This window comes from Pleurodeles waltl, chromosome 6 (assembly GCF_031143425.1).
Source record: "Pleurodeles waltl isolate 20211129_DDA chromosome 6, aPleWal1.hap1.20221129, whole genome shotgun sequence".
Classification (NCBI taxonomy): domain Eukaryota; kingdom Metazoa; phylum Chordata; class Amphibia; order Caudata; family Salamandridae; genus Pleurodeles; species Pleurodeles waltl.
In genome coordinates, this window is record NC_090445.1 from 79,552,917 (window position 1) to 79,579,508 (window position 26,592).

Consider the following 26,592-nt stretch of genomic DNA (forward strand, 5'->3'; position numbering starts at 1 on the left):
CAACAAGCCTTGCTACACGCAAATCGTGCGTTTGGCGTTTTTGGACGCTGCTGGGGCCCAGGAGGGACCAGAAGGTCGCAAATTGGACCTGCAGAGAGAGGGGACGTCGAGCAAGACAAAGAGCCCTCACTGAAGCAGGTAGCACCCGGAGAAGTGCCAGAAACAGGCACTACGAGGATGCGTGAAACGGTGCTCGCCGAAGTTGCACAAAGGAGTCCCACGTCGCCGGAGACCAACTTAGAAAGTCGTGCAATGCAGGTTAGAGTGCCGTGGACCCAGGCTTGGCTGTGCACGAAGGATTTCCGCCGGAAGTGCACAGGGGCCGGAGTAGCTTGCAAAGTCGCGGTTCCCAGCAATGCAGCCCAGCGAGGTGAGGCAAGGACTTACCTCCACCAAACTTGGGCTGAAGAGTCACTGGACTGTGGGGGTCACTTGGACGGTGTCGCTGGATTCGAGGGACCTCGCTCGTCGTGCTGAGAGGAGACCCAAGGGACCGGAGATGCAGCTTTTTGGTGCCTGCGGTTGCAGGGGGAAGATTCCGTCGACCCACGGGAGATTTCTTCGGAGCGTCTGGTGCAGAGAGGAGGCAGACTACCCCCACAGCATGCACAAGCAGGAAAACAGTCGAGAAGGCGGCAGGATCAGCGTTACAGAGTTGCAGTAGTCGTCTTTGCTACTATGTTGCAGGTTTGCAGGCTTCCAGCGCGGTCAGCGGTCGATTCCTTATCAGAAGGTGAAGAGGGAGATGCAGAGGAACTCGGCTGAGCTCGTGCATTCGTTATCTAAAGTTTCCCCAGAGACAGAGACCCTAAATAGCCAGAAAAGAGGGTTTGGCTACCTAGGAGAGAGGAAAGGCTACTAACACCTGAAGGAGCCTATCAGCAGGAGTCTCTGACGTCACCTGGTGGCATTGGCCACTCAGAGCAGTCCAGTGTGCCAGCAGCACCTCTGTTTCCAAGATGGCAGAGGTCTGGAGCACACTGGAGGAGCTCTGGACACCTCCCAGGGGAGGTGCAGGTCAGGGGAGTGGTCACTCCCCTTTCCTTTGTCCAGTTTCGCGCCAGAGCAGGGGCTAAGGGGTCCCTGAACCGGTGTAGACTGGCTTATGCAGAATTGGGCACATCTGTGCCCAACAAAGCATTTCCAGAGGCTGGGGGAGGCTACTCCTCCCCTGCCTTCACACCATTTTCCAAAGGGAGAGGGTGTCACACCCTCTCTCAGAGGAAGTTCTTTGTTCTGCCATCCTGGGCCAGGCCTGGCTGGACCCCAGGAGGGCAGCTGCCTGTCTGAGGGGTTGGCAGCAGCAGCAGCTGCAGAGAAACCCCAGGAAGGGCAGTCTGGCAGTACCAGGGTCTGTGCTACGGACCACTGGGATCATGGAATTGTACCAACAATGCCAGGATGGCATAGAGGGGGCAATTCCATGATCATAGACATGTTACATGGCCATATTCGGAGTTACCATGGTGAAGCTACATATAGGTAGTGACCTATATGTAGTGCACGCGTGTAATGGTGTCCCCGCACTCACAAAGTTCAGTGAATTGGCTCTGAACAATGTGGGGGCACCTTGGCTACTGCCAGGGTGCCCTCACACTAAGTAACTTTGCACCTAACCTTTACCAGGTAAAGGTTAGACATATAGGTGACTTATAAGTTACTTAAGTGCAGTGTAAAAATGGCTGTGAAATAACGTGGACGTTATTTCACTCAGGCTGCAGTGGCAGGCCTGTGTAAGAATTGTCAGAGCTCCCTATGGGTGGCAAAAGAAATGCTGCAGCCCATAGGGATCTCCTGGAACCCCAATACCCTGGGTACCTCAGTACCATATACTAGGGAATTATAAGGGTGTTCCAGTAAGCCAATGTAAATTGGTAAAAATGGTCACTAGCCTGTCAGTGACAATTTGAAAGTAATGAGAGAGCATAACCACTGAGGTTCTAGTTAGCAGAGCCTCAGTGAGACAGTTAGGCACCACACAGGGAACATATACATGCACACCTATGAGCACTGGGGCCCTGTGTGACAGGGTCCCAGTGACACATACATATAGGCCACAAACCTATGAGCACTGGGGTCCTGACCAGCAGGATCCCAGTGACACATAACAACCATACTGAAAACATGGTGTTTTCACTATGAGCACTGAGGCCTGGCTATCAGGATCCCAGTGAGACAGTGAAAACAGTGACAAACACCCTGACATACACTCACAACCAGGCCAAAAGTGGGGGTAACAAGGCTAGAAAGAGGCTACCTTCTCACACAACCCCCCCCCAAACGAAGGACAATAAGGCTAACCTTGGCCAGTTGAGACTTTATTGTCTAAGTGGTGATAAGTAGAGAGTAGCTCTGCAATAGACTGGTTACTCCCTTTATCATCCACTATATGGTTACTTCCCTGTGGGGATGTAAACCACCCTGTTTGAAGTTTTTTAGCTAGGCAACAATGTGAAGATGTATTTTCAGAGTTTCTATCAGTAAGTTTTAGTTTAGAGCAGTGGGAATTGTCCACTGAACCTATTTGTAGTGATGGAAATGCCAGACAGGGATGCTGTCTCTGAAAAGCCATAGCTGGGCAAAAACTTTGTCCATCTGGCTGGAAGAGAGAACAGGGATGCTGTTTCTCTTGAGTTGGAGCAGGGCAGGGATGCTGTCCTATCAGCTCCACACTAGGGCAGGGATGCTGTCCTAAGTGTTGTGAGGCAGTGCAGAGTTTCTGCACTAAAGTTTCTCTGGGAGGGTTGGAGGGATGCTCCATGTTAACTAAAATGGTGCTCTTTTTCTCACCAATGTTAGTTATCCCACAGAGAGGTACTTCCACCTCAGGGAGTCCAGCTTTGCTAGCTGATGATTCCCTTGGAACAGGTGCCACCCCAGGAGAGGTTTCTCCCACCACAGGAATAGTATCCTGAATGGTAGGGTGGTTAGGGGATACTGTGATACCCTTTTTACCTGTTGATGGAGAGGGATCCTGAGTTTTCAGGCCTTCTCTCCTTTGCTTTTTCATTTCACTTGAAATGAGAGGGAACAATTCCTCAGGGATGCCCAGCATGGCTGCATGGGCATAAAACTCTACATCAGCCCAACCTGAGGCCTCTAGGTCATTACCTAAGAGACAGTCTACAGGTAAGCTAGGTGATACCACCACCTGCTTAGGGCCAGTAACTCCACCCCAACTAAACTGAATTATAGCTAAGGGAAGAAACTTAGTGGAGTTATGGACATCAATAATCTTATACTGTTGTCCAATGATGTGTTGTTCAGGAGGCACTAGGTTTTCAGTCACCAAAGTGAAACTGGCACCTGTGTCCCTGTAGGCCAAGGCCTCAACACCATTTATTGAAACTGTCTGCCTGTACTTATCCATTGTAAGGGGACAAGCAGCCAGTGTGGCAAGGCCAGTGCCACTAGGTGTGACAGAAACTGTCTTGGGACTGATTACATCAGTTTCCACTATGGACCCATAAGTGAACCCAACTACACCCTTTGCTTGACTGTTGCCAGCAGTCCCACCACTAGTACCACTACTGCTAGGGGCACTAGAGCTTGATGTATTAGTGGTGGTAGGCTCAGGGGGTTTACCTGGACAGGACTTATCCCCTGGCCTATGGCCTCTGTTTTTACACACAAAGCACCAAGGCTTTTTAATGTGTGCAGGTTGAGAAGAAGAGGAAGAATTTGTTTTATCCCCACCCTCTGAAGAGTGTTTAAGATTTGAAGTGGGATCTTTGGTTTTACCCTTATCCCCATGCTTATCTTGAGATTTTTCACCATCTTTCTTCTTATTGCCATCTTTGTCACCCCCTGTATGAACTTTTCTGTTCACCCTTGTTCTGACCCATTTGTCTGCCTTCTTTCCCAATTCTTGGGGAGAGGTCAGATCAGAGTCTACCAGGTACTGGTGCAACAAATCAGACACACAATTATTAAGTATATGCTCTCTCAGGATTGTGTTATACAGGCTTTCATAATCAGTAACTTTACTGCCATGTAACCACCCCTCCAAGGCCTTCACTGAATGGTCAATGAAATCAACCCAGTCTTGTGAAGACTCCTTTTTGGTCTCTCTGAACTTTATCCTGTACTGTTCAGTGGTTAAGCCATAACCATCCAGGAGTGCATTCTTAAGAACTTGGAAATTATTGGCATCATTTTCTTTCACTGTAAGGAGCCTATCCCTACCTTTTCCACTAAATGATAGCCATAGGATAGCAGCCCACTGCTTTTGAGGGACATCCTGTACAGCACAGGCCCTCTCAAGTGCAGCAAACCACTTGTTAATGTCATCCCCCTCCTTATAAGGGGGAACTATCTTGTGCAGATTCCTGGAATCATGCTCTTTTGCAGGATGACTATGGGGAATACTGCTGCTGCCACCATGGGTATCTAAACCCAACTTCTGTCTTTCCCTCTCTATTTCTAAAGACTGTCTATCCAAATCCAGCTGTTGCTTCTTGAGCTTCAGTCTGGTTTGTTCCACTCTCAATCTATTGAGCTCCCTTTCTAACAATCTGTCATCAGGGTGGGTGGGAGGGACATTTCTAGATACAGAGGTATGATGGGAATGAACAGAAGGAGACCTGTCCCTTACAGAGGGCACCCTAACAGCTTGGCTACCAGCATAATGTGAGAGCACATCATCAGTATGATGTGATTCAACCTCTGTACCAACTATGCTAGACTGTCTAGTAATGGGCAGGCTGAGGAGTTTCTTTCCTGAACCTTTTCCTGGGGGAGTCCCTGGATCAGATTGAGAACCATTAGCTACTTTTTCTACAGATTGGGCACTTATGGCCTTATCCTGTACTCTAAGCATATTAATTAACAGTTCTAAGGAAGGATTCTTCCCTACACTCAAACCTCTCTCTATGCAGAGACTCCTTGCTCCTTTCCAGCTAAGGTGATCATATGCCAGTTTGGACAGTTCAACATTTTTTCCTGTGCCAGACATTTTTTAGAGAGAGTTAAAGTGATAGAAAAAGAGAAAAAAGTTTTCAGAACTTTTTGGAAAGACAGAAAAAAACTTTTTAAACTTTTAAGAACTTTTTGAAAGTTTAGAAGTACTTTTCAGCACTTAGAAAAGAGTGAAAAGAGGAAATGCAAAACTTTTTGGCTATGTGTATATACACTGACCTTGTTTTGTATATTTTTCTCTTATGAAAAGTACAATGACAAGAGTGGTAAGTAGTCTCAAGCACTTATCCCACCACTGCACAACCAATGTAGGAGGCTGGACTGGCTTGTAGTGAGTACCAAGGGGTACTTGCACCTTGCACCAGGCCCAGTTATCCCTTATTAGTGTATAGGGTGTCTAGCAGCTTAGGCTGATAGATAATGGTAGCTTAGCAGAGCAGCTTAGGCTGAACTAGGAGACGTGTGAAGCTACTACAGTACCACTTAGTGTCATATGCACAATATCATAAGAAAACACAATACACAGTTATACTAAAAATAAAGGTACTTTATTTTTATGACAATATGCCAAAGTATCTTAGAGTGTACCCTCAGTGAGAGGATAGGAAATATACACAAGATATATATACACAATAGCAAAAATATGCAGTATAGTCTTAGAAAACAGTGCAAACAATGTATAGTTACAATAGGATGCAATGGGGAAACATAGGGATAGGGGCAACACAAACCATATACTCCAGAAGTGGAATGCGAACCACGAATGGACCCCAAACCTATGTGACCTTGTAGAGGGTCGCTGGGACTATTAGAAAATAGTGAGAGTTAGCAAAATAACCCACCCCAAGACCCTGAAAAGTGAATGCAAAGTGCACCAAAGTTCCCCTAAGGACAAAATAGTCGTGTTAGAGGGAGAATGCAAGGAAAACACAAATCAGCAATGCAACAACGATGGATTCCTGTCTGAAGGTACCTGTGGAACAAGGGGACCAAGTCCAAAAGTCACAAGCAGCTCGGAGATGGGCAGATGCCCAAGAAATGCCAGCGGTTGGTGCAAAGAAGCTCATTCTAGGCTGAAGAACTGTGAATACTGCAGGAACGACAAGGGCTAGAGACTTCCCCTTTGGAGGATGGATCCCCCACGCCTTGGAGAGTCGTGCAGAAGTGTTTTCCCGCCGGATGGACGCCAACAAGCCTTGCTACACGCAAATCGTGCGTTTGGCGTTTTTGGACGCTGCTGGGGCCCAGGAGGGACCAGAAGGTCGCAAATTGGACCTGCAGAGAGAGGAGACGTCGAGCAAGACAAAGAGCCCTCACTGAAGCAGGTAGCACCCGGAGAAGTGCCAGAAACAGGCACTACGAGGATGCGTGAAACGGTGCTCGCCGAAGTTGCACAAAGGAGTCCCACGTCGCCGGAGACCAACTTAGAAAGTCGTGCAATGCAGGTTAGAGTGCCGTGGACCCAGGCTTGGCTGTGCACGAAGGATTTCCGCCGGAAGTGCACAGGGGCCGGAGTAGCTTGCAAAGTCGCGGTTCCCTCAATGCAGCCCAGCGAGGTGAGGCAAGGACTTACCTCCACCAAACTTGGGCTGAAGAGTCACTGGACTGTGGGGGTCACTTGGACGGTGTCGCTGGATTCGAGGGACCTCGCTCGTCGTGCTGAGAGGAGACCCAAGGGACCGGAGATGCAGCTTTTTGGTGCCTGCGGTTGCAGGGGGAAGATTCCGTCGACCCACGGGAGATTTCTTCGGAGCTTCTGGTGCAGAGAGGAGGCAGACTACCCCCACAGCATGCACAAGCAGGAAAACAGTCGAGAAGGCGGCAGGATCAGCGTTACAGAGTTGCAGTAGTCGTCTTTGCTACTATGTTGCAGGTTTGCAGGCTTCCAGCGCGGTCAGCGGTCGATTCCTTATCAGAAGGTGAAGAGGGAGATGCAGAGGAACTCGGCTGAGCTCGTGCATTCGTTATCTAAAGTTTCCCCAGAGACAGAGACCCTAAATAGCCAGAAAAGAGGGTTTGGCTACCTAGGAGAGAGGAAAGGCTACTAACACCTGAAGGAGCCTATCAGCAGGAGTCTCTGACGTCACCTGGTGGCATTGGCCACTCAGAGCAGTCCAGTGTGCCAGCAGCACCTCTGTTTCCAAGATGGCAGAGGTCTGGAGCACACTGGAGGAGCTCTGGACACCTCCCAGGGGAGGTGCAGGTCAGGGGAGTGGTCACTCCCCTTTCCTTTGTCCAGTTTCGCGCCAGAGCAGGGGCTAAGGGGTCCCTGAACCGGTGTAGACTGGCTTATGCAGAATTGGGCACATCTGTGCCCAACAAAGCATTTCCAGAGGCTGGGGGAGGCTACTCCTCCCCTGCCTTCACACCATTTTCCAAAGGGAGAGGGTGTCACACCCTCTCTCAGAGGAAGTTCTTTGTTCTGCCATCCTGGGCCAGGCCTGGCTGGACCCCAGGAGGGCAGCTGCCTGTCTGAGGGGTTGGCAGCAGCAGCAGCTGCAGAGAAACCCCAGGAAGGGCAGTCTGGCAGTACCAGGGTCTGTGCTACGGACCACTGGGATCATGGAATTGTAACAACAATGCCAGGATGGCATAGAGGGGGCAATTCCATGATCATAGACATGTTACATGGCCATATTCGGAGTTACCATGGTGAAGCTACATATAGGTAGTGACCTATATGTAGTGCACGCGTGTAATGGTGTCCCCGCACTCACAAAGTTCAGTGAATTGGCTCTGAACAATATGGGGGCACCTTGGCTACTGCCAGGGTGCCCTCACACTAAGTAACTTTGCACCTAACCTTTACCAGGTAAAGGTTAGACATATAGGTGACTTATAAATTACTTAAGTGCAGTGTAAAAATGGCTGTGAAATAACGTGGACGTTATTTCACTCAGGCTGCAGTGGCAGGCCTGTGTAAGAATTGTCAGAGCTCCCTATGGGTGGCAAAAGAAATGCTGCAGCCCATAGGGATCTCCTGGAACCCCAATACCCTGGGTACCTCAGTACCATATACTAGGGAATTATAAGGGTGTTCCAGTAAGCCAATGTAAATTGGTAAAAATGGTCACTAGCCTGTCAGTGACAATTTGAAAGTAATGAGAGAGCATAACCACTGAGGTTCTAGTTAGCAGAGCCTCAGTGAGACAGTTAGGCACCACACAGGGAACATATACATGCACACCTATGAGCACTGGGGCCCTGTGTGACAGGGTCCCAGTGACACATACATATAGGCCACAAACCTATGAGCACTGGGGTCCTGACCAGCAGGATCCCAGTGACACATAACAACCATACTGAAAACATGGTGTTTTCACTATGAGCACTGAGGCCTGGCTATCAGGATCCCAGTGAGACAGTGAAAACAGTGACAAACACCCTGACATACACTCACAACCAGGCCAAAAGTGGGGGTAACAAGGCTAGAAAGAGGCTACCTTCTCACACTCATCCCCGCTGGTGTTATGATTAAAGTAGGTATGAAAACTACTTTATGTCAGCAGCGGGATTTGACCACGGGACTGGGGAAGATACTGCTCTTGAATGTGGCACCTTACACCGCTCGGCCATTCCGGCAGACTTCAGAAAACGGCTCTGGAGGCTGACTGCCACCTCGCGAAACAGGGAGAGTTCACACTCTTCTCTACTGGACATTTAAGCATGTGCCCAGAGACAGGTTGAAAGGACAGATGCATGTATGTACCAGAGTGAGCTCCAGAAAGACTGATGGGGACATAAGACTGGGGTAGAGCGAGAGATGGAGAAAGAGAAAGGTGCCTGTGTCAGGTCAGCAGCAGAGAAATTGAAACAAAGGGGCCTCCTGGGATAACCACACACTACTTCCTCACAAAGAACACACAGAGGGTGTGTGAAATGATATAGCCACAGCAGCCTGGCTAGCTCAGTCGGTAGAGCATGAGACTCTTAATCTCAGGGTCGTGGGTTCGAGCCCCACGTTGGGCGTGATGCTTTTTAAAGGCTTCTCCATTTTCGGGTTTAACATTAACTCTCTCCTTTTTCAGATATTTCGCTGAGGCTTAAAACTACACACACACACACATCCTGCAGTTTGCCTCACGATTCCCACAGGACTCCACACAACGCAGCACTTCCCGCCCTGGGATGCGCCGCTCGGAGCGGTCCTAGGCCGAGCCTTTCCTGCGCCCTTTCCAAGCCTGAGCCGCCCGTGCTTACAGCGAGCTCGGAGTCCGCTCCGGTCCGTCCTGTCCACCCCCATCCTTTCAAAAAGAGGAGTTTTACGGTCTCATCCCCGCTGGTGTTATGATTAAAGTAGGTATGAAAACTACTTTATGTCAGCAGCGGGATTTGACCACGGGACTGGGGAAGATACTGCTCTTGAATGTGGCACCTTACACCGCTCGGCCATTCCGGCAGACTTCGGAAAACGGCTCTGGAGGCTGACTGCCACCTCGCGAAACAGGGAGAGTTCACACTCTTCTCTACTGGACATTTAAGCATGTACCCAGAGACAGGTTGAAAGGACAGATGCATGTATGTACCAGCTTGAGCTCCAGAAAGACTGATGGGGACATAAGACTGGGGTAGAGCGAGAGATGGAGAAAGAGAAAGGTGCCTGTGTCGAGTCAGCAGCAGAGAAAATGAAACAAAGGGGCCTCCTGGGATAACCACACACTACTTCCTCACAAAGAGCACACAGAGGGTGTGTGAAATGACATAGGCACAGCAGCCCGGCTAGCTCAGTTGGTAGAGCATGAGACTCTTAATTTCAGGGTCGTGGGTTCGAGCCCCACGTTGGGCGTGATGCTTTATAAAGGCTTCTCCATTTTCGGGTTTAACATTAACTCTCACCTTTTTTAGATATTTTGCTGAGGCTTAAAACTACACACACACACATCCTGCAGTTTGCCTCACGATTCCCACAGGACTCCACACAATGCAGCACTTCCCGCCCTGGGAGGCGCCGCTGGGAGCTGTCCTAGGCCGAGCCTTTCCTGCGCCCTTTCCTAGCCTGAGCCGCCCGTGCTTACAGCGAGCTCGGAGTCCGCTCCGGTCCGTCCTGTCCCCCCCCATCCTTTCAAAAAGAGGAATTTAAAGTCTCATCCCTGCTGGTGTTATGATTAAAGTAGGTATGACAACTACTTTATGTCGGCAGCAGGATTTAATTACAGGACTGGGGAAGATACTGCTCTTGAATGTGGCGCCTTACACCGCTCGGTCATTCCGGCAGCCTGCAGAACACAGCTCTGGAGGCTGACTGCCCCCTCGCGAAACAGGGAGAGTTCACACTGTTCTCTACTGGACATTTAAGAATGTGCCCAGAGACAGGTTGAGAGGACAGATGCATGTATGTACCAGAGTGAGCTCCAGAGAGACTGATGGGGACATAAGACTGGGGTAGAGCGAGAGATGGAGAAATAGGAAGGTGCCTGGGTCGAGTCAGCAGCAGAGAAAATGAAACAAAGGGGCCTCCTGGGATAACCACACACTACTTCCTCACAAAGAACACACAGAGGGTGTGTGAAATGACATAGGCACAGCAGCCTGGCTAGCTCAATCGGTAGAGCATGAGACTCTTAATCTCAGGGTTGTGGGTTCGAGCCCCACGTTGGGTGTAATGCTTTTTAAAGGCTTCTCCCTTTTCGGGTTTAACATTAACTCTCACCTTTTTCAGATATTTCGCTGAGGCTTAAAAATACACAAACACACATCCTGCTGTTTGCCTCACGATTCCCACAGGACTCCACACAACGCAGCACTAATCGCCCTGGGAGGCGCTGCTGGGAGCGGTCCTCGGCCGAGCCTTTCCTGCCCCCTTTCCTAGCCTGAGCCGCCCGTGCTTACAGCGAGCTCGGAGTCCGCTCCGGTCCGTCCTGTCCCCCCCCATCCTTTCAAAAAGAGGAGTTTAAAGTCTCATCCCTGCTGGTGTTATGATTAAAATAGGTATGAAAACTACTTTATGTCTGCAGCGGGATTTGATCACGGGACTGGGGAAAATACTGCTCTTGAATGTGGCGCCTTACACCGCTCGGCCATTCCGGCAGCATGCAGAACACGGCTCTGGAGGCTGACTGCCACCTCGCGACACAGGGAGAGTTCACACTGTTCTCTACTGGACATTTAAGTATGTGCCCAGCGACAGGTTGAGAGGACAGATGCATGTATGTACCAGAGTGAGATCCAGAGAGACTGATGGGGACATAAGACTGGGGTAGAGCGAGAGATGGAGAAAGAGAAAGGTGCCTGTGTCGAGTCAGCAGCAGAGAAAATGAAACAAAGGGGCCTCCTGGGATAACCACACACTACTTCCTTACAAAGAACACACAGAGGGTGTGTGAAATGACAGGCACAGCAGCCCGGCTAGCTCAATTGGTAGAGCATGAGACTCTTAATCTCAGGGTCGTGGGTTCGAGCCCCACGTTGGGCGTGATGCTTTTTAAAGGCTTCTCCATTTTCGGGTTTAACATTAACTCTCACCTTTTTCAGATATTTCGCTGAGGCTTAAAACTACACACACACACACATCCTGCAGTTTGCCTCACGATTCCCACAGGACTCCACACAACGCAGCACTTCCCGCCCTGGGAGGCGCCGCTGGGAGCGGTCCTAGGCCGAGCCTTTCCTGCGCCCTTTCCTAGCCTGAGCCGCCCGTGCTTACAGCGAGCTCGGAGTCCGCTCTGGTCCGTCCTGTCCCCCCCCCATCCTTTCAAAACGAGGAGTTTAAGGTCTCATCCCCGCTGGTGTTATGATTAAAGTAGGTATGAAAACTACTTTATGTCGGCAGCGGGATTTAATTACGGGACTGGGGAAGATACTGCTCTTGAATGTGGCGCCTTACACCGCTCGGCCATTCCGGCAGCCTCCGGAACACGGCTCTGGAGGCTGACTGCCCCCTCGCGAAACAGGGAGAGTTCACACTGTTCTCTACTGGACATTTAAGTATGTGCCCAGAGACAGGTTGAGAGGACAGATGCATGTATGTACCAGAGTGAGCTCCAGAGAGACTGATGGGGACATAAGACTGGGGTAGAGCGAGAGATGGAGAAAGAGAAAGGTGCCTGTGTCGAGTCAGCAGCAGAGAAAATGAAACAAAGGGGCCTCCTGGGATAACCACACACTACTTCCTCACAAAGAGCACACAGAGGGTGTGTGAAATGACATAGGCACAGCAGCCCGGCTAGCTCAGTCGGTGGAGCATGAGACTCTTAATCTCAGGGTCGTGGGTTCGAGCCCCACGTTGGGCGTGATGATTTATAAAGGCTTCTCCATTTTCGGGTTTAACATTAACTCTCACCTTTTTTAGATATTTTGCTGAGGCTTAAAACTACACACACACACATCCTGCAGTTTGCCTCACGATTCCCACAGGACTCCACACAATGCAGCACTTCCCGCCCTGGGAGGCGCCGCTGGGAGCTGTCCTAGGCCGAGCCTTTCCTGCGCCCTTTCCTAGCCTGAGCCGCCCGTGCTTACAGCGAGCTCGGAGTCCGCTCCGGTCCGTCCTGTCCACCCCCATCCTTTCAAAAAGAGGAGTTTTACGGTCTCATCCCCGCTGGTGTTATGATTAAAGTAGGTATGAAAACTACTTTATGTCAGCAGCGGGATTTGACCACGGGACTGGGGAAGATACTGCTCTTGAATGTGGCACCTTACACCGCTCGGCCATTCCGGCAGACTTCGGAAAACGGCTCTGGAGGCTGACTGCCACCTCGCGAAACAGGGAGAGTTCACACTCTTCTCTACTGGACATTTAAGTATGTGCCCAGAGACAGGTTGAGAGGACAGATGCATGTATGTACCAGAGTGAGCTCCAGAAAGACTGATGGGGACATAAGACTGGGGTAGAGCGAGAGATGGAGAAAGAGAAAGGTGCCTGTGTCAGGTCAGCAGCAGAGAAATTGAAACAAAGGGGCTTCCTGGGATAACCACACACTACTTCCTCACAAAGAACACACAGAGGGTGTGTGAAATGATATAGCCCCACAGCCTGGCTAGCTCAGTCGGTAGAGCATGAGACTCTTAATCTCAGGGTCGTGGGTTCGAGCCCCACGTCGGGCGTGATGCTTTTTAAAGGCTTCTCCATTTTCGGGTTTAACATTAACTCTCACCTTTTTCAGATATTTCGCTGAGGCTTAAAACTACACACACACACACATCCTGCAGTTTGCCTCACGATTCCCACAGGACTCCACACAACGCAGCACTTCCCGCCCTGGGATGCGCCGCTCGGAGCGGTCCTAGGCCGAGCCTTTCCTGCGCCCTTTCCAAGCCTGAGCCGCCCGTGCTTACAGCAAGCTCGGAGTCCGCTCCGGTCCGTCCTGTCCACCCCCATCCTTTCAAAAAGAGGAGTTTTACGGTCTCATCCCCGCTGGTGTTATGATTAAAGTAGGTATGAAAACTACTTTATGTCAGCAGCGGGATTTGACCACGGGACTGGGGAAGATACTGCTCTTGAATGTGGCACCTTACACCGCTCGGCCATTCCGGCAGACTTCGGAAAACGGCTCTGGAGGCTGACTGCCACCTCGCGAAACAGGGAGAGTTCACACTCTTCTCTACTGGACATTTAAGCATGTGCCCAGAGACAGGTTGAAAGGAAAGATGCATGTATGTACCAGCTTGAGCTCCAGAAAGACTGATGGGGACATAAGACTGGGGTAGAGCGAGAGATGGAGAAAGAGAAAGGTGCCTGTGTCGAGTCAGCAGCAGAGAAAATGAAACAAAGGGGCCTCCTGGGATAACCACACACTACTTCCTCACAAAGAGCACACAGAGGGTGTGTGAAATGACATAGGCACAGCAGCCCGGCTAGCTCAGTCGGTAGAGCATGAGACTCTTAATTTCAGGGTCGTGGGTTCGAGCCCCACGTTGGGCGTGATGCTTTATAAAGGCTTCTCCATTTTCGGGTTTAACATTAACTCTCACCTTTTTTAGATATTTTGCTGAGGCTTAAAACTACACACACACACATCCTGCAGTTTGCCTCACGATTCCCACAGGACTCCACACAATGCAGCACTTCCCGCCCTGGGAGGCGCCGCTGGGAGCTGTCCTAGGCCGAGCCTTTCCTGCGCCCTTTCCTAGCCTGAGCCGCCCGTGCTTACAGCGAGCTCGGAGTCCGCTCCGGTCCGTCCTGTCCCCCCCCATCCTTTCAAAAAGAGGAATTTAAAGTCTCATCCCTGCTGGTGTTATGATTAAAGTAGGTATGACAACTACTTTATGTCGGCAGCAGGATTTAATTACGGGACTGGGGAAGATACTGCTCTTGAATGTGGCGCCTTACACCGCTCGGCCATTCCGGCAGCCTGCAGAACACGGCTCTGGAGGCTGACTGCCCCCTCGCGAAACAGGGAGAGTTCACACTGTTCTCTACTGGACATTTAAGAATGTGCCCAGAGACAGGTTGAGAGGACAGATGCATGTATGTACCAGAGTGAGCTCCAGAGAGACTGATGGGGACATAAGACTGGGGTAGAGCGAGAGATGGAGAAATAGGAAGGTGCCTGGGTCGAGTCAGCAGCAGAGAAAATGAAACAAAGGGGCCTCCTGGGATAACCACCCACTACTTCCTCACAAAGAACACACAGAGGGTGTGTGAAATGACATAGGCACAGCAGCCTGGCTAGCTCAATCGGTAGAGCATGAGACTCTTAATCTCAGGGTTGTGGGTTCGAGCCCCACGTTGGGTGTAATGCTTTTTAAAGGCTTCTCCCTTTTCGGGTTTAACATTAACTCTCACCTTTTTCAGATATTTCGCTGAGGCTTAAAAATACACAAACACACATCCTGCTGTTTGCCTCACGATTCCCACAGGACTCCACACAACGCAGCACTTATCGCCCTGGGAGGCGCCGCTGGGAGCGGTCCTCGGCCGAGCCTTTCCTGCCCCCTTTCCTAGCCTGAGCCGCCCGTGCTTACAGCGAGCTCGGAGTCCGCTCCGGTCCGTCCTGTCCCCCCCCATCCTTTCAAAAAGAGGAGTTTAAAGTCTCATCCCTGCTGGTGTTATGATTAAAATAGGTATGAAAACTACTTTATGTCTGCAGCGGGATTTGATCACGGGACTGGGGAAAATACTGCTCTTGAATGTGGCGCCTTACACCGCTCGGCCATTCCGGCAGCATGCAGAACACGGCTCTGGAGGCTGACTGCCACCTCGCGACACAGGGAGAGTTCACACTGTTCTCTACTGGACATTTAAGTATGTGCCCAGAGACAGGTTGAGAGGACAGATGCATGTATGTACCAGAGTGAGCTCCAGAGAGACTGATGGGGACATAAGACTGGGGTAGAGCGAGAGATGGAGAAAGAGAAAGGTGCCTGTGTCGAGTCAGCAGCAGAGAAAATGAAACAAAGGGGCCTCCTGGCATTACCACACACTACTTCCTTACAAAGAACACACAGAGGGTGTGTGAAATGACAGGCACAGCAGCCCGGCTAGCTCAGTCGGTAGAGCATGAGACTCTTAATCTCGGGGTCGTGGGTTCGAGCCCCACGTTGGGCGTGATGCTTTTTAAAGGCTTCTCCATTTTCGGGTTTAACATTAACTCTCACCTTTTTCAGATATTTCGCTGAGGCTTAAAACTACACACACACACACATCCTGCAGTTTGCCTCACGATTCCCACAGGACTCCACACAACGCAGCACTTCCCGCCCTGGGAGGCGCCGCTGGGAGCGGTCCTAGGCCGAGCCTTTCCTGCGCCCTTTCCTAGCCTGAGCCGCCCGTGCTTACAGCGAGCTCGGAGTCCGCTCCGGTCCGTCCTGTCCCCCCCCCATCCTTTCAAAACGAGGAGTTTAAGGTCTCATCCCCGCTGGTGTTATGATTAAAGTAGGTATGAAAACTACTTTATGTCGGCAGCGGGATTTAATTACGGGACTGGGGAAGATACTGCTCTTGAATGTGGCGCCTTACACCGCTCGGCCATTCCGGCAGCCTCCGGAACACGGCTCTGGAGGCTGACTGCCCCCTCGCGAAACAGGGAGAGTTCACACTGTTCTCTACTGAACATTTAAGTATGTGCCCAGAGACAGGTTGAGAGGACAGATGCATGTATGTACCAGAGTGAGCTCCAGAGAGACTGATGGGGACATAAGACTGGGGTAGAGCGAGAGATGGAGAAAGAGAAAGGTGCCTGTGTCGAGTCAGCAGCAGAGAAAATGAAACAAAGGGGCCTCCTGGGATAACCACACACTACTTCCTCACAAAGAGCACACAGAGGGTGTGTGAAATGACATAGGCACAGCAGCCCGGCTAGCTCAGTCGGTAGAGCATGAGACTCTTAATCTCAGGGTCGTGGGTTCGAGCCCCATGTTGGGCGTGATGCTTTATAAAGGCTTCTCCATTTTCGGGTTTAACATTAACTCTCACCTTTTTTAGATATTTTGCTGAGGCTTAAAACTACACACACACACATCCTGCAGTTTGCCTCACGATTCCCACAGGACTCCACACAATGCAGCACTTCCCGCCCTGGGAGGCGCCGCTGGGAGCTGTCCTAGGCCGAGCCTTTCCTGCGCCCTTTCCTAGCCTGAGCCGCCCGTGCTTACAGCGAGCTCGGAGTCCGCTCCGGTCCGTCCTGTCCACCCCCATCCTTTCAAAAAGAGGAGTTTTACGGTCTCATCCCCGCTGGAGTTATGATTAAAGTAGGTATGAAAACTACTTTATGTCAGCAGCGGGATTTGACCACGGGACTGGGGAAGATACTGCTCTTGAATGTGGCACCTTACACCGCTCGGCCATTCCGGCAGACTTCGGAAAACGGCTCTGGAGGCTGACTGCCACCTCGCGAAACAGGGAGAGTTCACACTCTTCTCTACTGGACATTTAAGTATGTGCCCAGAGACAGGTTGAGAGGACAGATGCATGTATGTACCAGAGTGAGCTCCAGAAAGACTGATGGGGACATAAGACTGGGGTAGAGCGAGAGATGGAGAAAGAGAAAGGTGCCTGTGTCAGGTCAGCAGCAGAGAAATTGAAACAAAGGGGCTTCCTGGGATAACCACACACTACTTCCTCACAAAGAACACACAGAGGGTGTGTGAAATGATATAGCCACAGCAGCCTGGCTAGCTCAGTCGGTAGAGCATGAGACTCTTAATCTCAGGGTCGTGGGTTCGAGCCCCACGTCGGGCGTGATGCTTTTTAAAGGCTTCTCCATTTTCGGGTTTAACATTAACTCTCACCTTTTTCAGATATTTCGCTGAGGCTCAAAACTACACACACACACACATCCTGCAGTTTGCCTCACGATTCCCACAGGACTCCACACAACGCAGCACTTCCCGCCCTGGGATGCGCCGCTCGGAGCGGTCCTAGGCCGAGCCTTTCCTGCGCCCTTTCCAAGCCTGAGCCGCCCGTGCTTACAGCAAGCTCGGAGTCCGCTCCGGTCCGTCCTGTCCACCCCCATCCTTTCAAAAAGAGGAGTTTTACGGTCTCATCCCCGCTGGTGTTATGATTAAAGTAGGTATGAAAACTACTTTATGTCAGCAGCGGGATTTGACCACGGGACTGGGGAAGATACTGCTCTTGAATGTGGCACCTTACACCGCTCGGCCATTCCGGCAGACTTCGGAAAACGGCTCTGGAGGCTGACTGCCACCTCGCGAAACAGGGAGAGTTCACACTCTTCTCTACTGGACATTTAAGCATGTGCCCAGAGACAGGTTGAAAGGAAAGATGCATGTATGTACCAGCTTGAGCTCCAGAAAGACTGATGGGGACATAAGACTGGGGTAGAGCGAGAGATGGAGAAAGAGAAAGGTGCCTGTGTCGAGTCAGCAGCAGAGAAAATGAAACAAAGGGGCCTCCTGGGATAACCACACACTACTTCCTCACAAAGAGCACACAGAGGGTGTGTGAAATGACATAGGCACAGCAGCCCGGCTAGCTCAGTCGGTAGAGCATGAGACTCTTAATTTCAGGGTCGTGGGTTCGAGCCCCACGTTGGGCGTGATGCTTTATAAAGGCTTCTCCATTTTCGGGTTTAACATTAACTCTCACCTTTTTTAGATATTTTGCTGAGGCTTAAAACTACACACACACACATCCTGCAGTTTGCCTCACGATTCCCACAGGACTCCACACAATGCAGCACTTCCCGCCCTGGGAGGCGCCGCTGGGAGCTGTCCTAGGCCGAGCCTTTCCTGCGCCCTTTCCTAGCCTGAGCCGCCCGTGCTTACAGCGAGCTCGGAGTCCGCTCCGGTCCGTCCTGTCCCCCCCCATCCTTTCAAAAAGAGGAATTTAAAGTCTCATCCCTGCTGGTGTTATGATTAAAGTAGGTATGACAACTACTTTATGTCGGCAGCAGGATTTAATTACGGGACTGGGGAAGATACTGCTCTTGAATGTGGCGCCTTACACCGCTCGGCCATTCCGGCAGCCTGCAGAACACGGCTCTGGAGGCTGACTGCCCCCTCGCGAAACAGGGAGAGTTCACACTGTTCTCTACTGGACATTTAAGAATGTGCCCAGAGACAGGTTGAGAGGACAGATGCATGTATGTACCAGAGTGAGCTCCAGAGAGACTGATGGGGACATAAGACTGGGGTAGAGCGAGAGATGGAGAAATAGGAAGGTGCCTGGGTCGAGTCAGCAGCAGAGAAAATGAAACAAAGGGGCCTCCTGGGATAACCACCCACTACTTCCTCACAAAGAACACACAGAGGGTGTGTGAAATGACATAGGCACAGCAGCCTGGCTAGCTCAATCGGTAGAGCATGAGACTCTTAATCTCAGGGTTGTGGGTTCGAGCCCCACGTTGGGTGTAATGCTTTTTAAAGGCTTCTCCCTTTTCGGGTTTAACATTAACTCTCACCTTTTTCAGATATTTCGCTGAGGCTTAAAAATACACAAACACACATCCTGCTGTTTGCCTCACGATTCCCACAGGACTCCACACAACGCAGCACTTATCGCCCTGGGAGGCGCCGCTGGGAGCGGTCCTCGGCCGAGCCTTTCCTGCCCCCTTTCCTAGCCTGAGCCGCCCGTGCTTACAGCGAGCTCGGAGTCCGCTCCGGTCCGTCCTGTCCCCCCCCATCCTTTCAAAAAGAGGAGTTTAAAGTCTCATCCCTGCTGGTGTTATGATTAAAATAGGTATGAAAACTACTTTATGTCTGCAGCGGGATTTGATCACGGGGCTGGGGAAAATACTGCTCTTGAATGTGGCGCCTTACACCGCTCGGCCATTCTGGCAGCATGCAGAACACGGCTCTGGAGGCTGACTGCCACCTCGCGACACAGGGCAGAGTTCACAATGTTCTCTACTGGACATTTAAGTATGTGCCCAGAGACAGGTTGAGAGGACAGATGCATGTATGTACCAGAGTGAGCTCCAGAGAGACTGATGGGGACATAAGACTGGGGTAGAGCGAGAGATGGAGAAAGAGAAAGGTGCCTGTGTCGAGTCAGCAGCAGAGAAAATGAAACAAAGGGGCCTCCTGGCATTACCACACACTACTTCCTTACAAAGAACACACAGAGGGTGTGTGAAATGACAGGCACAGCAGCCCGGCTAGCTCAGTCGGTAGAGCATGAGACTCTTAATCTCAGGGTCGTGGGTTCGAGCCCCACGTTGGGCGTGATGCTTTTTAAAGGCTTCTCCATTTTCGGGTTTAACATTAACTCTCACCTTTTTCAGATATTTCGCTGAGGCTTAAAACTACACACACACACACATCCTGCAGTTTGCCTCACGATTCCCACAGGACTCCACACAACGCAGCACTTCCCGCCCTGGGAGGCGCCGCTGGGAGCGGTCCTAGGCCGAGCCTTTCCTGCGCCCTTTCCTAGCCTGAGCCGCCCGTGCTTACAGCGAGCTCGGAGTCCGCTCCGGTCCGTCCTGTCCCCCCCCCCATCCTTTCAAAACGAGGAGTTTAAGGTCTCATCCCCGCTGGTGTTATGATTAAAGTAGGTATGAAAACTACTTTATGTCGGCAGCGGGATTTAATTACGGGACTGGGGAAGATACTGCTCTTGAATGTGGCGCCTTACACCGCTCGGCCATTCCGGCAGCCTCCGGAACACGGCTCTGGAGGCTGACTGCCCCCTCGCGAAACAGGGAGAGTTCACACTGTTCTCTACTGGACATTTAAGTATGTGCCCAGAGACAGGTTGAGAGGACAGATGCATGTATGTACCAGAGTGAGCTCCAGAGAGACTGATGGGGACATAAGACTGGGGTAGAGCGAGAGATGGAGAAAGAGAAAGGTGCCTGTGTCGAGTCAGCAGCAGAGAAAATGAAACAAAGGGGCCGCCTGGGATAACCACACACTACTTCCTCACAAAGAGCACACAGAGGGTGTGTGAAATGACATAGGCACAGCAGCCCGGCTAGCTCAGTCGGTAGAGCATGAGACTCTTAATCTCAGGGTCGTGGGTTCGAGCCCCACGTTGGGCGTGATGCTTTATAAAGGCTTCTCCATTTTCGGGTTTAACATTAACTCTCACCTTTTTTAGATATTTTGCTGAGGCTTAAAACTACACACACACACATCCTGCAGTTTGCCTCACGATTCCGACAGGACTCCACACAATGCAGCACTTCGCGCCCTGGGAGGCGCCGCTGGGAGCTGTCCTAGGCCGAGCCTTTCCTGCGCCCTTTCCTAGCCTGAGCCGCCCGTGCTTACAGCGAGCTCGGAGTCCGCTCCGGTCCGTCCTGTCCACCCCCATCCTTTCAAAAAGAGGAGTTTTACGGTCTCATCCCCGCTGGTGTTATGATTAAAGTAGGTATGAAAACTACTTTATGTCAGCAGCGGGATTTGACCACGGGACTGGGGAAGATACTGCTCTTGAATGTGGCACCTTACACCGCTCGGCCATTCCGGCAGACTTCGTAAAACGGCTCTGGAGGCTGACTGCCACCTCGCGAAACAGGGAGAGTTCACACTCTTCTCTACTGGACATTTAAGCATGTGCCCAGAGACAGGTTGAAAGGACAGATGCATGTATGTACCAGAGTGAGCTCCAGAAAGACTGATGGGGACATAAGACTGGGGTAGAGCGAGAGATGGAGAAAGAGAAAGGTGCCTGTGTCAGGTCAGCAGCAGAGAAATTGAAACAAAGGGGCCTCCTGGGATAACCACACACTACTTCCTCACAAAGAACACACAGAGGGTGTGTGAAATGATATAGCCACAGCAGCCTGGCTAGCTCAGTCGGTAGAGCATGAGACTCTTAATCTCAGGGTCGTGGGTTCGAGCCCCACGTTGGGCGTGATGCTTTTTAAAGGCTTCTCCATTTTCGGGTTTAACATTAACTCTCACCTTTTTCAGATATTTCGCTGAGGCTTAAAACTACACACACACACACATCCTGCAGTTTGCCTCACGATTCCCACAGGACTCCACACAACGCAGCACTTCCCGCCCTGGGATGCGCCGCTCGGAGCGGTCCTAGGCCGAGCCTTTCCTGCGCCCTTTCCAAGCCTGAGCCGCCCGTGCTTACAGCGAGCTCGGAGTCCGCTCCGGTCCGTCCTGTCCACCCCCATCCTTTCAAAAAGAGGAGTTTTACGGTCTCATCCCCGCTGGTGTTATGATTAAAGTAGGTATGAAAACTACTTTATGTCAGCAGCGGGATTTGACCACGGGACTGGGGAAGATACTGCTCTTGAATGTGGCACCTTACACCGCTCGGCCATTCCGGCAGACTTCGGAAAACGGCTCTGGAGGCTGACTGCCACCTCGCGAAACAGGGAGAGTTCACACTCTTCTCTACTGGACATTTAAGCATGTGCCCAGAGACAGGTTGAAAGGACAGATGCATGTATGTACCAGCTTGAGCTCCAGAAAGACTGATGGGGACATAAGACTGGGGTAGAGCGAGAGATGGAGAAAGAGAAAGGTGCCTGTGTCGAGTCAGCAGCAGAGAAAATGAAACAAAGGGGCCTCCTGGGATAACCACACACTACTTCCTCACAAAGAGCACACAGAGGGTGTGTGAAATGACATAGGCACAGCAGCCCGGCTAGCTCAGTCGGTAGAGCATGAGACTCTTAATTTCAGGGTCGTGGGTTCGAGCCCCACGTTGGGCGTGATGCTTTATAAAGGCTTCTCCATTTTCGGGTTTAACATTAACTCTCACCTTTTTTAGATATTTTGCTGAGGCTTAAAACTACACACACACACATCCTGCAGTTTGCCTCACGATTCCCACAGGACTCCACACAATGCAGCACTTCCCGCCCTGGGAGGCGCCGCTGGGAGCTGTCCTAGGCCGAGCCTTTCCTGCGCCCTTTCCTAGCCTGAGCCGCCCGTGCTTACAGCGAGCTCGGAGTCCGCTCCGGTCCGTCCTGTCCCCCCCCATCCTTTCAAAAAGAGGAATTTAAAGTCTCATCCCTGCTGGTGTTATGATTAAAGTAGGTATGACAACTACTTTATGTCGGCAGCAGGATTTAATTACGGGACTGGGGAAGATACTGCTCTTGAATGTGGCGCCTTACACCGCTCGGTCATTCCGGCAGCCTGCAGAACACGGCTCTGGAGGCTGACTGCCCCCTCGCGAAACAGGGAGAGTTCACACTGTTCTCTACTGGACATTTAAGAATGTGCCCAGAGACAGGTTGAGAGGACAGATGCATGTATGTACCAGAGTGAGCTCCAGAGAGACTGATGGGGACATAAGACTGGGGTAGAGCGAGAGATGGAGAAATAGGAAGGTGCCTGTGTCGAGTCAGCAGCAGAGAAAATGAAACAAAGGGGCCTCCTGGGATAACCACACACTACTTCCTCACAAAGAGCACACAGAGGGTGTGTGAAATGACATAGGCACAGCAGCCCGGCTAGCTCAGTCGGTAGAGCATGAGACTCTTAATTTCAGGGTCGTGGGTTCGAGCCCCACGTTGGGCGTGATGCTTTATAAAGGCTTCTCCATTTTCGGGTTTAACATTAACTCTCACCTTTTTTAGATATTTTGCTGAGGCTTAAAACTACACACACACACATCCTGCAGTTTGCCTCACGATTCCCACAGGACTCCACACAATGCAGCACTTCCCGCCCTGGGAGGCGCCGCTGGGAGCTGTCCTAGGCCGAGCCTTTCCTGCGCCCTTTCCTAGCCTGAGCCGCCCGTGCTTACAGCGAGCTCGGAGTCCGCTCCGGTCCGTCCTGTCCCCCCCCATCCTTTCAAAAAGAGGAATTTAAAGTCTCATCCCTGCTGGTGTTATGATTAAAGTAGGTATGACAACTACTTTATGTCGGCAGCAGGATTTAATTACGGGACTGGGGAAGATACTGCTCTTGAATGTGGCGCCTTACACCGCTCGGCCATTCCGGCAGCCTGCAGAACACGGCTCTGGAGGCTGACTGCCCCCTCGCGAAACAGGGAGAGTTCACACTGTTCTCTACTGGACATTTAAGAATGTGCCCAGAGACAGGTTGAGAGGACAGATGCATGTATGTACCAGAGTGAGCTCCAGAGAGACTGATGGGGACATAAGACTGGGGTAGAGCGAGAGATGGAGAAATAGGAAGGTGCCTGGGTCGAGTCAGCAGCAGAGAAAATGAAACAAAGGGGCCTCCTGGGATAACCACCCACTACTTCCTCACAAAGAACACACAGAGGGTGTGTGAAATGACATAGGCACAGCAGCCTGGCTAGCTCAATCGGTAGAGCATGAGACTCTTAATCTCAGGGTTGTGGGTTCGAGCCCCACGTTGGGTGTAATGCTTTTTAAAGGCTTCTCCCTTTTCGGGTTTAACATTAACTCTCACCTTTTTCAGATATTTCGCTGAGGCTTAAAAATACACAAACACACATCCTGCTGTTTGCCTCACGATTCCCACAGGACTCCACACAACGCAGCACTTATCGCCCTGGGAGGCGCCGCTGGGAGCGGTCCTCGGCCGAGCCTTTCCTGCCCCCTTTCCTAGCCTGAGCCGCCCGTGCTTACAGCGAGCTCGGAGTCCGCTCCGGTCCGTCCTGTCCCCCCCCATCCTTTCAAAAAGAGGAGTTTAAAGTCTCATCCCTGCTGGTGTTATGATTAAAATAGGTATGAAAACTACTTTATGTCTGCAGCGGGATTTGATCACGGGACTGGGGAAAATACTGCTCTTGAATGTGGCGCCTTACACCGCTCGGCCATTCTGGCAGCATGCAGAACACGGCTCTGGAGGCTGACTGCCACCTCGCGACACAGGGCAGAGTTCACAATGTTCTCTACTGGACATTTAAGTATGTGCCCAGAGACAGGTTGAGAGGACAGATGCATGTATGTACCAGAGTGAGCTCCAGAGAGACTGATGGGGACATAAGACTGGGGTAGAGCGAGAGATGGAGAAAGAGAAAGGTGCCTGTGTCGAGTCAGCAGCAGAGAAAATGAAACAAAGGGGCCTCCTGGCATTACCACACACTACTTCCTTACAAAGAACACACAGAGGGTGTGTGAAATGACAGGAACAGCAGCCCGGCTAGCTCAGTCGGTAGAGCATGAGACTCTTAATCTCAGGGTCGTGGGTTCGAGCCCCACGTTGGGCGTGATGCTTTTTAAAGGCTTCTCCATTTTCGGGTTTAACATTAACTCTCACCTTTTTCAGATATTTCGCTGAGGCTTAAAACTACACACACACACACATCCTGCAGTTTGCCTCACGATTCCCACAGGACTCCACACAACGCAGCACTTCCCGCCCTGGGAGGCGCCGCTGGGAGCGGTCCTAGGCCGAGCCTTTCCTGCGCCCTTTCCTAGCCTGAGCCGCCCGTGCTTACAGCGAGCTCGGAGTCCGCTCCGGTCCGTCCTGTCCCCCCCCCATCCTTTCAAAACGAGGAGTTTAAGGTCTCATCCCCGCTGGTGTTATGATTAAAGTAGGTATGAAAACTACTTTATGTCGGCAGCGGGATTTAATTACGGGACTGGGGAAGATACTGCTCTTGAATGTGGCGCCTTACACCGCTCGGCCATTCCGGCAGCCTCCGGAACACGGCTCTGGAGGCTGACTGCCCCCTCGCGAAACAGGGAGAGTTCACACTGTTCTCTACTGGACATTTAAGTATGTGCCCAGAGACAGGTTGAGAGGACAGATGCATGTATGTACCAGAGTGAGCTCCAGAGAGACTGATGGGGACATAAGACTGGGGTAGAGCGAGAGATGGAGAAAGAGAAAGGTGCCTGTGTCGAGTCAGCAGCAGAGAAAATGAAACAAAGGGGCCTCCTGGGATAACCACACACTACTTCCTCACAAAGAGCACACAGAGGGTGTGTGAAGTGACATAGGCACAGCAGCCCGGCTAGCTCAGTCGGTAGAGCATGAGACTCTTAATCTCAGGGTCGTGGGTTCGAGCCCCACGTTGGGCGTGATGCTTTATAAAGGCTTCTCCATTTTCGGGTTTAACATTAACTCTCACCTTTTTTAGATATTTTGCTGAGGCTTAAAACTACACACACACACATCCTGCAGTTTGCCTCACGATTCCGACAGGACTCCACACAATGCAGCACTTCGCGCCCTGGGAGGCGCCGCTGGGAGCTGTCCTAGGCCGAGCCTTTCCTGCGCCCTTTCCTAGCCTGAGCCGCCCGTGCTTACAGCGAGCTCGGAGTCCGCTCCGGTCCGTCCTGTCCACCCCCATCCTTTCAAAAAGAGGAGTTTTACGGTCTCATCCCCGCTGGTGTTATGATTAAAGTAGGTATGAAAACTACTTTATGTCAGCAGCGGGATTTGACCACGGGACTGGGGAAGATACTGCTCTTGAATGTGGCACCTTACACCGCTCGGCCATTCCGGCAGACTTCGTAAAACGGCTCTGGAGGCTGACTGCCACCTCGCGAAACAGGGAGAGTTCACACTCTTCTCTACTGGACATTTAAGCATGTGCACAGAGACAGGTTGAAAGGACAGATGCATGTATGTACCAGAGTGAGCTCCAGAAAGACTGATGGGGACATAAGACTGGGGTAGAGCGAGAGATGGAGAAAGAGAAAGGTGCCTGTGTCAGGTCAGCAGCAGAGAAATTGAAACAAAGGGGCCTCCTGGGATAACCACACACTACTTCCTCACAAAGAACACACAGAGGGTGTGTGAAATGATATAGCCACAGCAGCCTGGCTAGCTCAGTCGGTAGAGCATGAGACTCTTAATCTCAGGGTCGTGGGTTCGAGCCCCACGTTGGGCGTGATGCTTTTTAAAGGCTTCTCCATTTTCGGGTTTAACATTAACTCTCACCTTTTTCAGATATTTCGCTGAGGCTTAAAACTACACACACACACACATCCTGCAGTTTGCCTCACGATTCCCACAGGACTCCACACAACGCAGCACTTCCCGCCCTGGGATGCGCCGCTCGGAGCGGTCCTAGGCCGAGCCTTTCCTGCGCCCTTTCCAAGCCTGAGCCGCCCGTGCTTACAGCGAGCTCTGAGTCCGCTCCGGTCCGTCCTGTCCACCCCCATCCTTTCAAAAAGAGGAGTTTTACGGTCTCATCCCCGCTGGTGTTATGATTAAAGTAGGTATGAAAACTACTTTATGTCAGCAGCGGGATTTGACCACGGGACTGGGGAAGATACTGCTCTTGAATGTGGCACCTTACACCGCTCGGCCATTCCGGCAGACTTCGGAAAACGGCTCTGGAGGCTGACTGCCACCTCGCGAAACAGGGAGAGTTCACACTCTTCTCTACTGGACATTTAAGCATGTGCCCAGAGACAGGTTGAAAGGACAGATGCATGTATGTACCAGCTTGAGCTCCAGAAAGACTGATGGGGACAT

General features: G+C 51.4%; 17 non-coding genes across 17 annotated transcripts; all 17 read left to right on the forward strand.

Annotated features, from left to right (window-relative positions):
* Positions 1-8,813: 8,813 nt before the first annotated feature.
* On the forward strand, positions 8,814-8,886 carry TRNAK-CUU (transfer RNA lysine (anticodon CUU)). Its single transcript has one exon. It is a non-coding gene; the product is annotated as a tRNA-Lys (tRNA).
* A 744-nt stretch (positions 8,887-9,630) lies between these two features.
* On the forward strand, positions 9,631-9,703 carry TRNAK-CUU (transfer RNA lysine (anticodon CUU)). The gene has a single exon. It is a non-coding gene; the product is annotated as a tRNA-Lys (tRNA).
* A 1,553-nt stretch (positions 9,704-11,256) lies between these two features.
* On the forward strand, positions 11,257-11,329 carry TRNAK-CUU (transfer RNA lysine (anticodon CUU)). The gene has a single exon. It is a non-coding gene; the product is annotated as a tRNA-Lys (tRNA).
* A 1,558-nt stretch (positions 11,330-12,887) lies between these two features.
* On the forward strand, positions 12,888-12,960 carry TRNAK-CUU (transfer RNA lysine (anticodon CUU)). Its single transcript has one exon. It is a non-coding gene; the product is annotated as a tRNA-Lys (tRNA).
* A 744-nt stretch (positions 12,961-13,704) lies between these two features.
* On the forward strand, positions 13,705-13,777 carry TRNAK-CUU (transfer RNA lysine (anticodon CUU)). The gene has a single exon. It is a non-coding gene; the product is annotated as a tRNA-Lys (tRNA).
* Positions 13,778-15,330: 1,553 nt separating this feature from the next.
* On the forward strand, positions 15,331-15,403 carry TRNAK-CUU (transfer RNA lysine (anticodon CUU)). The gene has a single exon. It is a non-coding gene; the product is annotated as a tRNA-Lys (tRNA).
* Positions 15,404-16,147: 744 nt separating this feature from the next.
* On the forward strand, positions 16,148-16,220 carry TRNAK-CUU (transfer RNA lysine (anticodon CUU)). The gene has a single exon. It is a non-coding gene; the product is annotated as a tRNA-Lys (tRNA).
* A 742-nt stretch (positions 16,221-16,962) lies between these two features.
* Positions 16,963-17,035, forward strand: TRNAK-CUU (transfer RNA lysine (anticodon CUU)). Its single transcript has one exon. It is a non-coding gene; the product is annotated as a tRNA-Lys (tRNA).
* A 744-nt stretch (positions 17,036-17,779) lies between these two features.
* TRNAK-CUU (transfer RNA lysine (anticodon CUU)) lies at positions 17,780-17,852 on the forward strand. Its single transcript has one exon. It is a non-coding gene; the product is annotated as a tRNA-Lys (tRNA).
* Positions 17,853-19,406: 1,554 nt separating this feature from the next.
* On the forward strand, positions 19,407-19,479 carry TRNAK-CUU (transfer RNA lysine (anticodon CUU)). Its single transcript has one exon. It is a non-coding gene; the product is annotated as a tRNA-Lys (tRNA).
* Positions 19,480-20,224: 745 nt separating this feature from the next.
* On the forward strand, positions 20,225-20,297 carry TRNAK-CUU (transfer RNA lysine (anticodon CUU)). Its single transcript has one exon. It is a non-coding gene; the product is annotated as a tRNA-Lys (tRNA).
* A 742-nt stretch (positions 20,298-21,039) lies between these two features.
* TRNAK-CUU (transfer RNA lysine (anticodon CUU)) lies at positions 21,040-21,112 on the forward strand. The gene has a single exon. It is a non-coding gene; the product is annotated as a tRNA-Lys (tRNA).
* Positions 21,113-21,856: 744 nt separating this feature from the next.
* Positions 21,857-21,929, forward strand: TRNAK-CUU (transfer RNA lysine (anticodon CUU)). Its single transcript has one exon. It is a non-coding gene; the product is annotated as a tRNA-Lys (tRNA).
* Positions 21,930-22,670: 741 nt separating this feature from the next.
* Positions 22,671-22,743, forward strand: TRNAK-CUU (transfer RNA lysine (anticodon CUU)). Its single transcript has one exon. It is a non-coding gene; the product is annotated as a tRNA-Lys (tRNA).
* A 1,554-nt stretch (positions 22,744-24,297) lies between these two features.
* Positions 24,298-24,370, forward strand: TRNAK-CUU (transfer RNA lysine (anticodon CUU)). The gene has a single exon. It is a non-coding gene; the product is annotated as a tRNA-Lys (tRNA).
* A 744-nt stretch (positions 24,371-25,114) lies between these two features.
* On the forward strand, positions 25,115-25,187 carry TRNAK-CUU (transfer RNA lysine (anticodon CUU)). The gene has a single exon. It is a non-coding gene; the product is annotated as a tRNA-Lys (tRNA).
* A 742-nt stretch (positions 25,188-25,929) lies between these two features.
* Positions 25,930-26,002, forward strand: TRNAK-CUU (transfer RNA lysine (anticodon CUU)). Its single transcript has one exon. It is a non-coding gene; the product is annotated as a tRNA-Lys (tRNA).
* Positions 26,003-26,592: the final 590 nt, after the last annotated feature.